Raw genomic sequence first — 12,636 nt, forward strand, 5'->3', positions numbered from 1 at the left:
AAGTTAGGTACTTAGCCTAGTTTGTAAAAAGACCAGACTATCACCATGCAGGAGCAAGACCCGTAGGACATCAAAAGGAGCAGCACAGGAACCAAGAAGCAGACAGGAGAAGAGCAAAAGATTGAGGCAGACAGAGACAACAACCACAACGGTGTGAGAGATCACCTCCACCGAAACAGGAACATGCCCAACACATCAGAGTTGTAATCAAAACCATCGTTGGAGACTTTTCCTATGGCGGACAGTCCAGACAATCCCAAAAATGGCACCTTAAATGCCATCCAGGACATTGACATTAACTTTGTCGACACACCCTTACAATGAAGTCTCCTTTTTATCACCTTCACGGATAGGGACTTCAAGGGCATCAATTCTGTCAACCAATACGACCATGTGGTTGTCTCCATCATCATAGCAAACTTTATGGTGTCTAGGGTCCTCATCGATCAGGACAGTTCTGTTGATATCCTATATTGGAAAACCTTCCAGAGACTCAAGGTCTCACCCGACACTGTCCACCCTCACGCCGATCCACTCCTCGACTTTCCGGCAAGAGAGTCGAGACTAGAGGCTATGTGCACTTGATGACCACCTTCGGTCTGGGCAAGCTCTGAAGGAGCTTCACCATCAGATATTTACTGGCTGACACAAACACATCATATTTTTCCTAAATCGACAGAAAGACACTCAACGTGCTTTGAGCCATAGTCTGCACACTCCATCTGATAATGAAATTCCCTATTCACTACATTGACAGGGGAGATCGTAACCGTCAAGGCTGATCAGAAGCAGGCACGACAATGCTATGCAGAAAGCCTAAAGGTAACACAATATCCTCCCATTCGGGAGCCTGCTAGGCCTCACCCCGCAGCGATCGAAGGCACTCAAGTCATGACAATAAACGAAGGGTCTCAAGCCTGAGCCTTGACCGAACAAGCCAGGGCAATGAGTTTGACATAGATCCACGAGACGAAAATTTTGATAGAGGCCCAAAACCCATCGAAGAGCTTGCCCAGCTGTAACTTAGACCTAAACCCAGGCAGTGCACACGGCTCAGTAGGGACTTTACCAGTCACGAGCACCAGTGCATCGCCAATGTCATACACAAAAATGTGGATTTATTTGCATGACAGCCTTTTGACATGCCGAGAATCCATCCCGACATAATCTACCAAAAACTTGCCATTTTCCCACAAGCCAAACCAATATCACAGAAGAAAAGAAAAAAAAATGAGAGAAGAATGGTGCAAAGTTGTCAAAGAAGAAGTCAATAAGATACTCCGCGCAAACTTCCTCAAAGAGGTCAGGTTTTCCTCCTGACTCGCCAATGTCATAATGGTCAAAAAAGCCAACGACAAATGGAGAATGTGCACCGACTACATTGATCTCAATGGGGCATGCCCCAAAGACGCGTACCCTCTGCCCAGCATCGACAGGCTAGTCGATGGGAAGTCTGGGTTCCAAGTGCTAAGCTTCCTGGACACCTACTCTAGATACAACCAAATCAGAATGCATCCTCCAGACAAGTAGAAAATGACATTTATCACTGAAGATGCCAACTTTCAGACAAAATGTCGAGGTATATGTGGATGATATGATTGTGAAGTCTCAAAGCATACCCCAACATGTAGCGGACCTGGAAGAAGTCTTCGGGGGACTATGCAAATACGACATACGCCTCAACCCTGAAAAATGTACTTTTGGGGTAGGCGGCAACAAGTTCCTCGACTTCATGATCACACACCGGGGATTGAAGCCAACCCCGACAAATGCACTGCCATACTCAAAATGCACAACCCAACCAACATACAAGAAGTTCAGAAGCTCAACGATAGGTTACCATCCCTGTCCAGGTTCCTCCCAAAGCTCGCCAAAAAGGCGAAGCCTTTCTACAAACTGCTCAAGAAAACTAAGTCCTTCTCATGGGACAAGACTCGTGAACAAGCCTTTCTGGCTTTTAAGAAGACCATAGCCACACCGCCAATTTTGAGTAGACCTAGGCTAGGAGCACCCCTACTCTTGTATCTGTTAGTAGCTGACAAAGATGTCAGCTTAGCCCTCGTACAAAAGGAAGGGAAACACCAACTCCCTATCTTCTTCACCAGCCACATGCTCCGTGACATTGAGAAGCGCTACCAAATGATCAAAAAGGTGGCACTAGCACTCGTCACCTCAACCTGACAACTTAGGCCCTACTTCCAAAGTCATCAAGTGGTAGTCAAGATGAACTACCCCATCAAACAGGTTTTGAGAAAGCCTGAACTCGTAGGAAGGATGGTGGCCTAGTCTGTTAAACTTTCAGAGTTTGGCATCCAGTACAAACCACGCAGCCCTATGAAGACATAGTTCATGGCTGACTTTCTAGCAGAATTCTCTGGAAATAACACAACCACCCCAGGCTGGTGGATCCTTTATGTTGACAGTGCATCCAACGTAAAAGGAAGTGGGATAGGGATCATCCTCAAAAGCCCTGACATTATCACTCTAGAGCAAGCCCTCAAACTCAATTTTAGAGCCTCAAACAACCAGGCAGAGTACGAAGCGCTCATTGCAGATCTGAAGCTAGCAAGAGAAGTCAGAGCCAAGATGTAGAAGCAAAGCTTCCAAGATTATTTTGATGATGCCAAAGATTATTAAAGATCCATTCAAACAAGATTAAAGAATCAAGAAGATTCAAGTGAAGATTCAAGAGAAGACTCAAGATATGCAAGAACCTCAAGAAAAACATCAAGATAAGTATAAAAAGAATTTTTCAAAGAAAAGATTCAATAGCACAATTTGTCCAAAAGAATTTTTCAAAGAAAAATCTTTTACCAGAGTTTTTACTCTCTGGTAATCGATTACCATAAGGCAGTAATAGATTACCAGAAGCCCAAAACAGTTTTATAACTATTTTACAAAGTAGTAATCGATTACCATGGGCATGTAATCGATTACCAATGTTTTTGAACGTTGAATTTCAAATCTCAAGAGTCACAACTTGTGACAAAATATTTTCAAAATAGTGTAATTGATTATACAATATTTGTAATCGATTACCAGTGGTTTTTGAACGTTGGATTTCAAACCTCAACATGAAGATTCACAACTTTTGATAAAATAAACTGTGTAATCGATTACACCATTATGGTAATCGATTACCAGTGATTGGTTTTGAAGAAATTGTCAAGAGTCACAACTTTTAAAGTGATTGGTTTTGAAGAAATTGTCAAGAGTCACAACTTTTAAAGTGACTGGTTCTGAAAAATAAATTGCCAAAGAGTCACAACTTTTAAAGTGATTAGTTTTTGCCAAGAGTCAAAACTTTTAACATGGTTCTTCAAGAGCCATCAAATGACTATAAATATGCGACCATGGCACGAATTTTAGAAAATTGATTAACACTAATTTCGCAACATCTTTCTAAAAGTTTTTGTTCAACACTTGCTTTGTCAAGAAAAGTTCATTGGGCAAAAACTTGTGCTATTCTATTTTCTTCCTCTCCTCCATTCTTACAAAAAGCTTTTCAAGAAACCTACTCTTGGTGACTGTTTTCAAGAGAAGGTTTTCTTGGTTACAAACATTGAACACAAGGGACCAACGTTCATTGGGTTCATTGCAAGAAGCATGATTTGCTTCTTGGTTGATCATTGGACACAAAAGACCAACATCTTTTGGGTTCATTGCAAGAAGTGGGTATAACTTCTTGGTTGTTATCACTAGACACAAGGGACCAACGTTCCTTGGGGTTCATTGCAAGAAGTGGGAATAACTTCTTGGTTGTAATCACTGAACACAAAAGAGGGAAGTCCTTTGTGGTTCATTGCTTGTAAAGGATTTTACAAGGATAGTGGAAATCTCAAGCGAGTTGCTTAGGGACTGGACGTAGGCACGGGTTATGGCCGAACCAGTATAAATCCGGTTTTGCATTCTCTCTTTCCTTAATTTCTTTTACTTTCTATTGTGTTTATATTTCTTTAAGTTTACTTCTCCTTATTTGTTATCCGAGTAACTTAAAATTAAAGAAATAATTGAATCTAGGGAATATCTAAGAAAGGGATTTTTTTTTCAATTAGGAATAGTCAACGAAATCTTAATTCAACCCTCCCTACTTAAAATTTCTGAGGCCACTTGTCCAACACAAGAGGCTATAATGCTACACAGACTCCCCACTTGTCCAAGGACAAGTCACCAACACATACCAGACCAAGGAAACAGTGTTGATCAAGTACTATCACATAGCAAAGTCTCTCATCAACAATTTCAAATGTTTCGAAATGTACTACATCCCTTGGGCAAGCAACACCCAAGCGGACCTACTCTCTAAGCTGACCAGCACCAAGAAGGTCAAGCACCTCAAGACCATCATTCAGGAGACGCTCCAAACTCCCCCATAGATTTTGAGGAAATTATGGCCGAATAAGAGGAGGAACCAAACTAGATGACCCCCTACAAGAACTTCCTAATTCGAGGGGTCCTGCCACCAGATGAGGACGAAACCCAACGCTTCAAACGAAAGGTCAGCTACTACCCCATCCTTGATGGTGAGCTATTCAAAAGAGGGTTGACAACACCTCTACTCAAATGCCTAAACAATTAATAGGCAGACTACATCGTGAGAGAACTTCACGAAGGGATTTGCAGTCTCTATATTGGAGAACGCTCCTAAGCTACCAAAGCGGTACGAGATAGCCAGTAGTGGCCAACACTTAGGGAAAATGCCCTTAATTTTACCAGGAGATGCAGACGATGTCAAGAGTTTGTGAATGTGCCACACACTCCTCCTGACAACCTTCACAGTCTGAGCTCCCCTTGGCCCTTCGCCATGTGGGGAATGGACATCCTGGGATCATTGCCAAAGGCCCATGAGCAGTCAAATACTTACTAGTCACAATGGACTACTTCACTAAGTGCATAGAAGCACGACCACTTCGGGAAATTACAGCCAATGAGGTGGAAAAATTCACTTGGAAACACCTCATCTGCAAGTACGGCCTCCCATACGCCATTGTCACCGACAACAACACTCAATTCAAAGCTCAGACTTCCTGACAAGGCTAGGCATGAAGCACCTAGTAACCTTTGTCGAACATCCTCAAACTAACAGATAGGCAGAGGCAGCTAACAAAGTCATCCTCAAGGCTATACATACTAGACTCGATAAGTCTAAAGGCCTATAGAAAGAAGAACTCTAGCATAATCTGGGCGTACCACTATACACCCCAGACAGCCACCAACGAAACTCCTTATCGACATACATATGACACAGATGCCATAATCCCTATAGAAGTCGGGGAACCATTGACAAGGAGACTTTTGTTCCAGCAACAACAAAATGAAGAAAATATAAGGGTGGAACTTGAAATCATCGAAGAAGTTCGAGAAATGGCAACGATTAGAGAAAAAGCTATCAAACTTCAAGTAGCTCAAAGATACAATACGAAGGTTCAACCACGAGCCTTTTAACCCGACGACCTCGTATGGCGAGTTAGACTTTAAGCCAGGAAAGACCCCCAAGCAGGAATGCTTGCCCCAACTGAGAAGGTCCCTTCAGGGTTACAACCAACCTTGACAACGGAGCGTACCGACTACAAGAGCTAGATGGCAAAGCAATCCCACGAACATGGAATTCCACCCACCTGAAGTTCTACTGCAGCTGACCTACACTCCAAACCCAATGTTGTACTTTTTTCCCTACTCAATTCTTTTGTCCCAAAAATAGAAAATCCAGGGTTTTGGCTTGAAGGGCTTTTAACGAGGCACATCTGGGATAACAAAGGGAATTTGTACTCAATTAAATACATTGAATAAAATTCCGCGTCCCTTCCTTTTCACATTTCTCTTATCAAGACAAGAGCCTCAATGGGAACTCAAGGTACGCAAGGTCTACCCTTCACAATCTTTCCTATTCCTAACTTTTATCTGTGCAGGAATATAGGTTTATAAAATATGCAAGGTCAGCCCTTGGTACTCACATCTCCAAAACCCAAGGTTCACCCTTGGTACACATTTTGACAAAACCCCAAGACCACCCTTGGTACATACAAAACCTAAGGCATCCCTTCGGTCAGATCACATGCAGCAACTACGACGACCACCGTCAAAGGTCTAAGTTCCACCAAACAAACTACCACCCCATTATTTGGCAAGACTTTTAATCAGGTGAAAGCCACACTTACTCCTCATAACCATCAGGGGAGTACTTCTACAGGTGAAGACGAGCCACCACCCGATTGTATGAAAAGACCTTCAATCAGGTGCAGCTTACACCCACTCCTTATAACCATCAAAGGAAGCACTCAACAGGTCAAGTGACCTATCCCCGCACTGGTTAGGCAAGACCTTTAATTAGGGGCAAGTCAAACACAATTCCTCATAACCATTAGGGGAGAAGCTCCACAAAACTGAAGGAAGCCCCACTAGATGGGTGACAAGACATTTAACCAAGTTGAAATCAAACCTAAGATGACCTCAAGTCACTTTACTCTCTACAAGACCACCACGGTCCTACCGCTACATCGACAAAGTCTTGCTTCCTACATTGTGTACATCACGACGGCCTATTCATACGACTGCAAGTATTGAGCGTTGCAAAGACAAAGGCAACAAACATGCAAACACACAAGACATACACAATTCAAAATTCATCATCAAAGGAAAAGCTTATGCATTGAAGAAAATAAAAAATAATTGTCATAATTACAAGGCCTATATGGCCAAATTCCAACAAATAAGAAAAAAGACAAAGACAAAGGCAACCTAGACACAGGCATCATCACCTTGCTCCGTAACACCCTACCCTTCAGCAGCAACCTCCTCCTCTGCATCAATCTCCTTCTCATCAAGCAGGACACCCTCCTTCACATCCTTAAAAGGGTTGAAGAGACCTAATTCAAGGTCCTTCGCAAAGAAACCATCCTTCTGAAAGCCTTTCTCATGTCGCTTCATGACCTCCTTCTTGTACAAAATCAGCTCTCCCTCAAGCTCCTTACTGGCCTTCCAACCTACAACTCAGACTCCTCCAATCTGGACTCTGACTCCCTAAGTCAGGCCTCCAACTCAGCAATCCTCTTAGGAAACCCGTCTTTCTTACCCGCCATGCTCTCCACTTTGCCACCCAGGTCCATCTTCTTAGCCTATAAATTCTTACAACATCTAAACAAGTCATCACAATCTAACCGGGTGTGCAACAACTTGCTAGTACACCACCAACCTTGGAAGCCAGTTGGCGGTTCGACGTTACGGCCTCAACAAAAGCAACAGTGGCATTGGCTACCTTAGGGCGCTAAACCCACCACAGAGTCTGAGTAGTAGCCCTCCACTTGGCGAATTTCTCCTTTAAGGACACCACCTTCTACATAGCCTCTTGGTGTCGCAGTTCATTCTCCTCCAGAATTGCCACACTCCTTAAGAGAAAAACCTTGGTAGAATCAGTAGCATTCTGCACCCCATAGTTGGGGTCTTCTGCTCCAGCTTGTAAGTTGCACCCCATAGTGTGTCAATATCACTAGAGGTGTATAAATGATCAAGAGAGATGCTAGGGCATGAGGATGAAGAAGGCAACACCATAACCACCAAAACAACAACAAGGAAGACCATCGGAGCCGACGAAGAAGCAGGCGGCACCGTGGGAGCACTAGTGATCACCACACCGACACTTAGTAAAGAGGCCGCAACAATGGATGACGACACCACAACAGACTCAACATGAGTGGCTAGCACAATAACTTTAATAGCAGCAAGAGAAACCTCTTAAACAAAAGCGTGAGAAGAGGTGAATGAGCAGAAGTAGAAGGAGTAACACTAGCAGCAATAGCAGTAGCAGGAGTCTCGATGATCAATGGAGTCGGAGACATATCATGCACAGTCGTGAGGCAACCTACAGTAGGCCTTAGCCCTGCAGCCTGCCTCAGGGCACAAAGGCTCATAAAGGCCTTCGGCTTCTTACGACCAGACGGCCCAGCACCATCATCCTTTTTCCTCTTTGCTAAAATAAAAGAAGGAGTGTTGGGGTGACCTCAACAGCAACAGCAGCAGGGCCAACCTCTCTGGCAGGTTGACCATTTTCTCCAATAAACGGAGCAGCAACAGATGGTGGTAGGGTTGCACCTATAAGTCCAACCTGCTTCGCGAGTGGCCTCCAGGTGAAGTCACCCATAGTACCTGCAAAACAACCAAGACAATAACACAAACATGTGTTACACATTGGCCGACACCAACCTTAGACAACAAATGAGGATGAGGTTAGACACTTACCATCCAAGACAACGAGAGGATCGCTCGCCGAGGGAAGAGACAAGATGGCCAAGGTGTCCAGCGAGGCCGACAACTACTCCAAAATCGCTTTGTTGAGCCTCTCCACAAGGGTCAATAGATCATTATCATACGACTTGAACCTAGTGGGATTAGACTACCAGTAGAATGGGAAGCAGGGCTCCCCGTCCCTGTTAAGCATCAATGGCATGCCATCAGCCATGACATTAGTAGCAAGGACCTTGAAAAAATGGTCCTTAAAATGGCGAAAGATGTTTGAGTTAAACTCGAATAGCTTCTTGGACACACTATTCAAGGGGACCCATCCGATCTTGGCAAAAACTTTTATTTGGAAGAAAAATAGGAAGACCAGCATACTAGGTCGGATGTTGAGAATGGGCACTGAATCTCAAAGTCCTACACCATCACCCAACTATTTGGGTGAAGTTAGGAAGAGGCCACGTTCAAGTGCTCTAATAGAGCACACTGAAAGGCGGTCATGGGCAAAATGACACCCAGGACCTCAAACAGACATCTGTACATAAAGAAGAAGGGCGGACGACCAGGTGCCACCCTAAAAAATGGGAAGTCATCATTCACGCAAGCCTGAATGACAAGCTTACAGGAGTCCTCGACGTCACCTGATGTTGAAGCGTGACAACACTCGTTGCCAAGGATAAACAAAAATTATATTTCAACACGTCGTCCCTCACCCACTCATAGCCAGCAACGATCGGGGTGGATGATGGTGACCCAGCACTTACGCTAGGTCAAACGCGGAGAGACGACCTCACATCTCTGTTGATGCTAACTCTCCTTGCCCCTCTGAAGCAAAGGGAGGGAGGATCATAATAACCAAGACTGGTTCCCCAGCAACAGCAGAAGGTCATGCCTTTCCGCGAGAGCGAGAAGTGCCCCCACCAGTTCAGCGCGAGATCCTTACCCTCTCTGAGGAGGAGGACTTGCTATCAGAGGCACCTCGATGAGTATCCTCAAACAAGGAATTGCATATTGAGATGACCTCTCAATCCATGATAGGTTGCTCAATCGAGCCCTAGAATCACTCCCACCTAGTCCAATGGCGGAATCAGACAGAAAAAAAGACATTGCGGTGGATGGAAGCACCTTTAGAAGCTGACAAGGGAAGAAAGGGAAATCGAAAGCCAAGAAAGTGCAAGGAATCGAGAATGAGCCTGACAGTAAGAAAGCAAGAAGACAATGAATAGTGACCCAAATCAAACATCCACTATATTTAAAGGAGGAGACAGACTCTTCGGTAACTGGCAGGAGTCAAAGTGGTGCCCTGAAATTTCACACCACAACGCTCCCCCACTCACACACGACCATTACTATAGTGTGGTCCCACTCTACGTATGACACGTATGCAAGAGTATTGTGCGTGTGCCGCACGCACTTGCTACAGCAAATAGTCATTACGTATGTCTTCAATGCACTCTCTAATGGTTAGAAAAGGGAAGAGTTGTCAAATCCGATGACTTACCTTACTTGACACACCAAAGACACGTCCAACACAGACAACCTGAGAGAAGCAGCTCGGACAAGACTTGTCCAGGCTCAGGGGCTTAACAAGCCACATCAACCTGCAACTCTCACACTTGTCAAGGCTACCATGTCCGACACCAGACAACACTTGTCCAAACTTGGGGGCTTGACAAACTCGTCACCCTCTACTTGTCAAGACTACTACTCCAGACATTAGACAGACTCCTTCGACACAGGACAATCTACTTCGACATTGGACAACCTCTTTCGCTCGCAAGCTGGCATAGAGCTTAAAGGGCTTCTATGTTGTCCAAAGCCTACAAAATCTACGTGGCATCCCACGTGGCACCCGAAGACATGTGTCCACCCTCCACGTTAGCCCTACTATAGGAGCGCGGACGTTTGGCCTTTAGCAGCCGAGCTCCTCGACAAACAGGTTATCTCTAACCTAACTAATATTCAAATGTATTTGAATATCTTATCTATTAGAATGTATTAAATTATCTATAACACCACATTATCTACAAGGTACGATTATCTTCTACCTTTTATCTATAAACAAATATTTACTAACATTATCTATAAGCCGGGAATTATCTACAAGGCTACAACAGCCCCTACAAACAAGGACCAGCAACCATGCTCGAACTACTATAAATATAGGTTCCATCAAACCACTCTACATGACTTGCTCACACACTTAGCACACGACAACAAGCATGTGCCCCCTTCTCTCTTTCGCTTGTACGAGCTTACTTCAACATATATTTGCTTTACTTTCCTCACATATTCTTACTTGAGCGACAAAGTCCTTTGTTTTCCAGGTCCCCCCTCCTGTCAATGGCACTTCTCCTAGCTGATGTGTGAAGTTTGGGACCCCACTCAACCACGTCCACCCTGACATGTCACAGTTCCAGATTTTGGTAAGAACAAAAATTATTTCTCAAAATTCTATTTCCTTTTACAGGTTCCATCAAGCAATCGAATTTCTCTTTTAATTTCTTGTCTCATTTTGACATCACCCTTAATGTAAAAGACTTTGTAGTGGCGAAGAATAGTAAAGAATGAAAAGATAGAGCGTTAGTTGATAACTGGGCAGAGAGACGTTACATGTGAATCTTTAGTGATTTAATATGAACCATAGGTTTAAAATAAAATAAAGGATTCAGATTGAGAATAATCTTTTAAATTTACTCTTAGAGTAAATGAATCTTCTCATATATATATATCCTCTGACAACCTTTTCTTTCATTTACATATTTGTTTAGGTTAGCTTGACAATCATTCATGTAGCAGTTTGGTTTTTTTTAACAAAGAATTAAAAGCAATTCTTTATTTCTCCATCGGCTTGATTTGACCAAGTGCTGGATATATAGAGTACATAGCTTGAGTCTTGTGAGAGGAAGAAAGCCTTTCTCCTTTTCTTAGATTTTTTTTCTCTTTATTTCTTGGGCATTGTTTGTGAGGCTCTATCTTGTTTTGGCCTCAAAGTGCATGAGTCCAAACACGTTGATGTGTAAACCATGGGGAGCAAAATCAGATATTGAGTTACATCGAAGGTGTGCTAGAATTTTGCTTTCAAGGCCATGGCCATAGCTATAGGATCAACTAGTTTTGTTATTCTTGATTGTCCATTTTAAACGAGAAAATATAGTATACAATCTTGTTAATACTTAGTTCAATAGTTACAAATTAACAGTCCTATAAATAATAAAAATAATATTGGTTGAAAAAAATAAAATGTATATAAACACACTTATGTAACATGGAAAAGGCAGTTTGAACCAATGTCAAAAAGGATTCATAAGTAAAGTTTGGTGTAACGTGCTGGAATTTCGCTAACTGTAAATCGATGTTTAATATATTTCTCATGTTATTTGATTATGTGATTGATTTGGATGAGTTGAGGTATTATATGAATTAACCATGTGTGGTTTTCTTGATGTGGATGTTGAGTTATGTGGAGTTTTATTGACTTAGGTTGAAATTATGAGATTTCAAGTTTTACCTAAATCTATTCCAGTAAAACCATGACCCTGGACTCGTTAACCGTTTGACCGCCTTCAAATTTAAACTATAGGTTTGTTTCACAATTTGAGTGTTGCGATTTGCAATATATTACTTTTTGACATCTCTATTAGCGTGAGAAGCCCGCTAAGCACAATTCCAACCTGAGAGGAACTGCGCTTAACGTGAAATGTTGCGCTCAACACAAATCCCAACCCAAGAGGAATTGCGCTCAGCGTGAAAAGTCATGCTTAGAGCCAAAAGTGGATTCCCACTTAGCGAGACGAGCTCACTAAGCAAGATCTGCAGATTATAAATGCGTTCTTCAGCGTCAAAAATGCGATTTCATGTTTCTCTCTGAAAACTCTGCCCAAATAACCCTAGAAACTCCTCCTCGTCCACCCATAACCACTAGTGGCCACCACAAGCCGTCGTTGCTTGCCACCGAACCATCGCACGAAGAGGAACCCTTTAATTGGAGCGAAATCCTCAGAATCCACCTCAAGAATTCGGTGGAGAACAAGCTCTCAATTCTTTCTTTCATAGTTTCTCTAAGGTAATCTTGACTCCTATGTCTTTCTCCTAGTTAGTTTGAGATTCTCTCAGTGTCCCTTATGTTTTGGGAACCGTAATAGAATGTTTTTACACTTCCTTTGAAAAACCTTTGAAAATGAGAAGTTGTAGAAGTTACCTTTTTATAAAATTGATGTTATTTTTGTGACCTTCGCTGAACCCTGGTCTCATTGGCGTGGTTAGAATTTCAAAATGATCTCTTTGTAGTAGAACCCGAAACACCCCTTAGCCCTTTTGTTTGGAAATGGGTAATTGACCTCGAATGCTATTATTAACTTTGTTTTTGAAATCTATACTAAATTCCCTTCGATTTGGTATGTA

This window comes from Glycine soja, chromosome 1, assembly GCF_004193775.1.
Source record: "Glycine soja cultivar W05 chromosome 1, ASM419377v2, whole genome shotgun sequence".
NCBI classification, from domain to species: Eukaryota; Viridiplantae; Streptophyta; class Magnoliopsida; order Fabales; family Fabaceae; genus Glycine; species Glycine soja.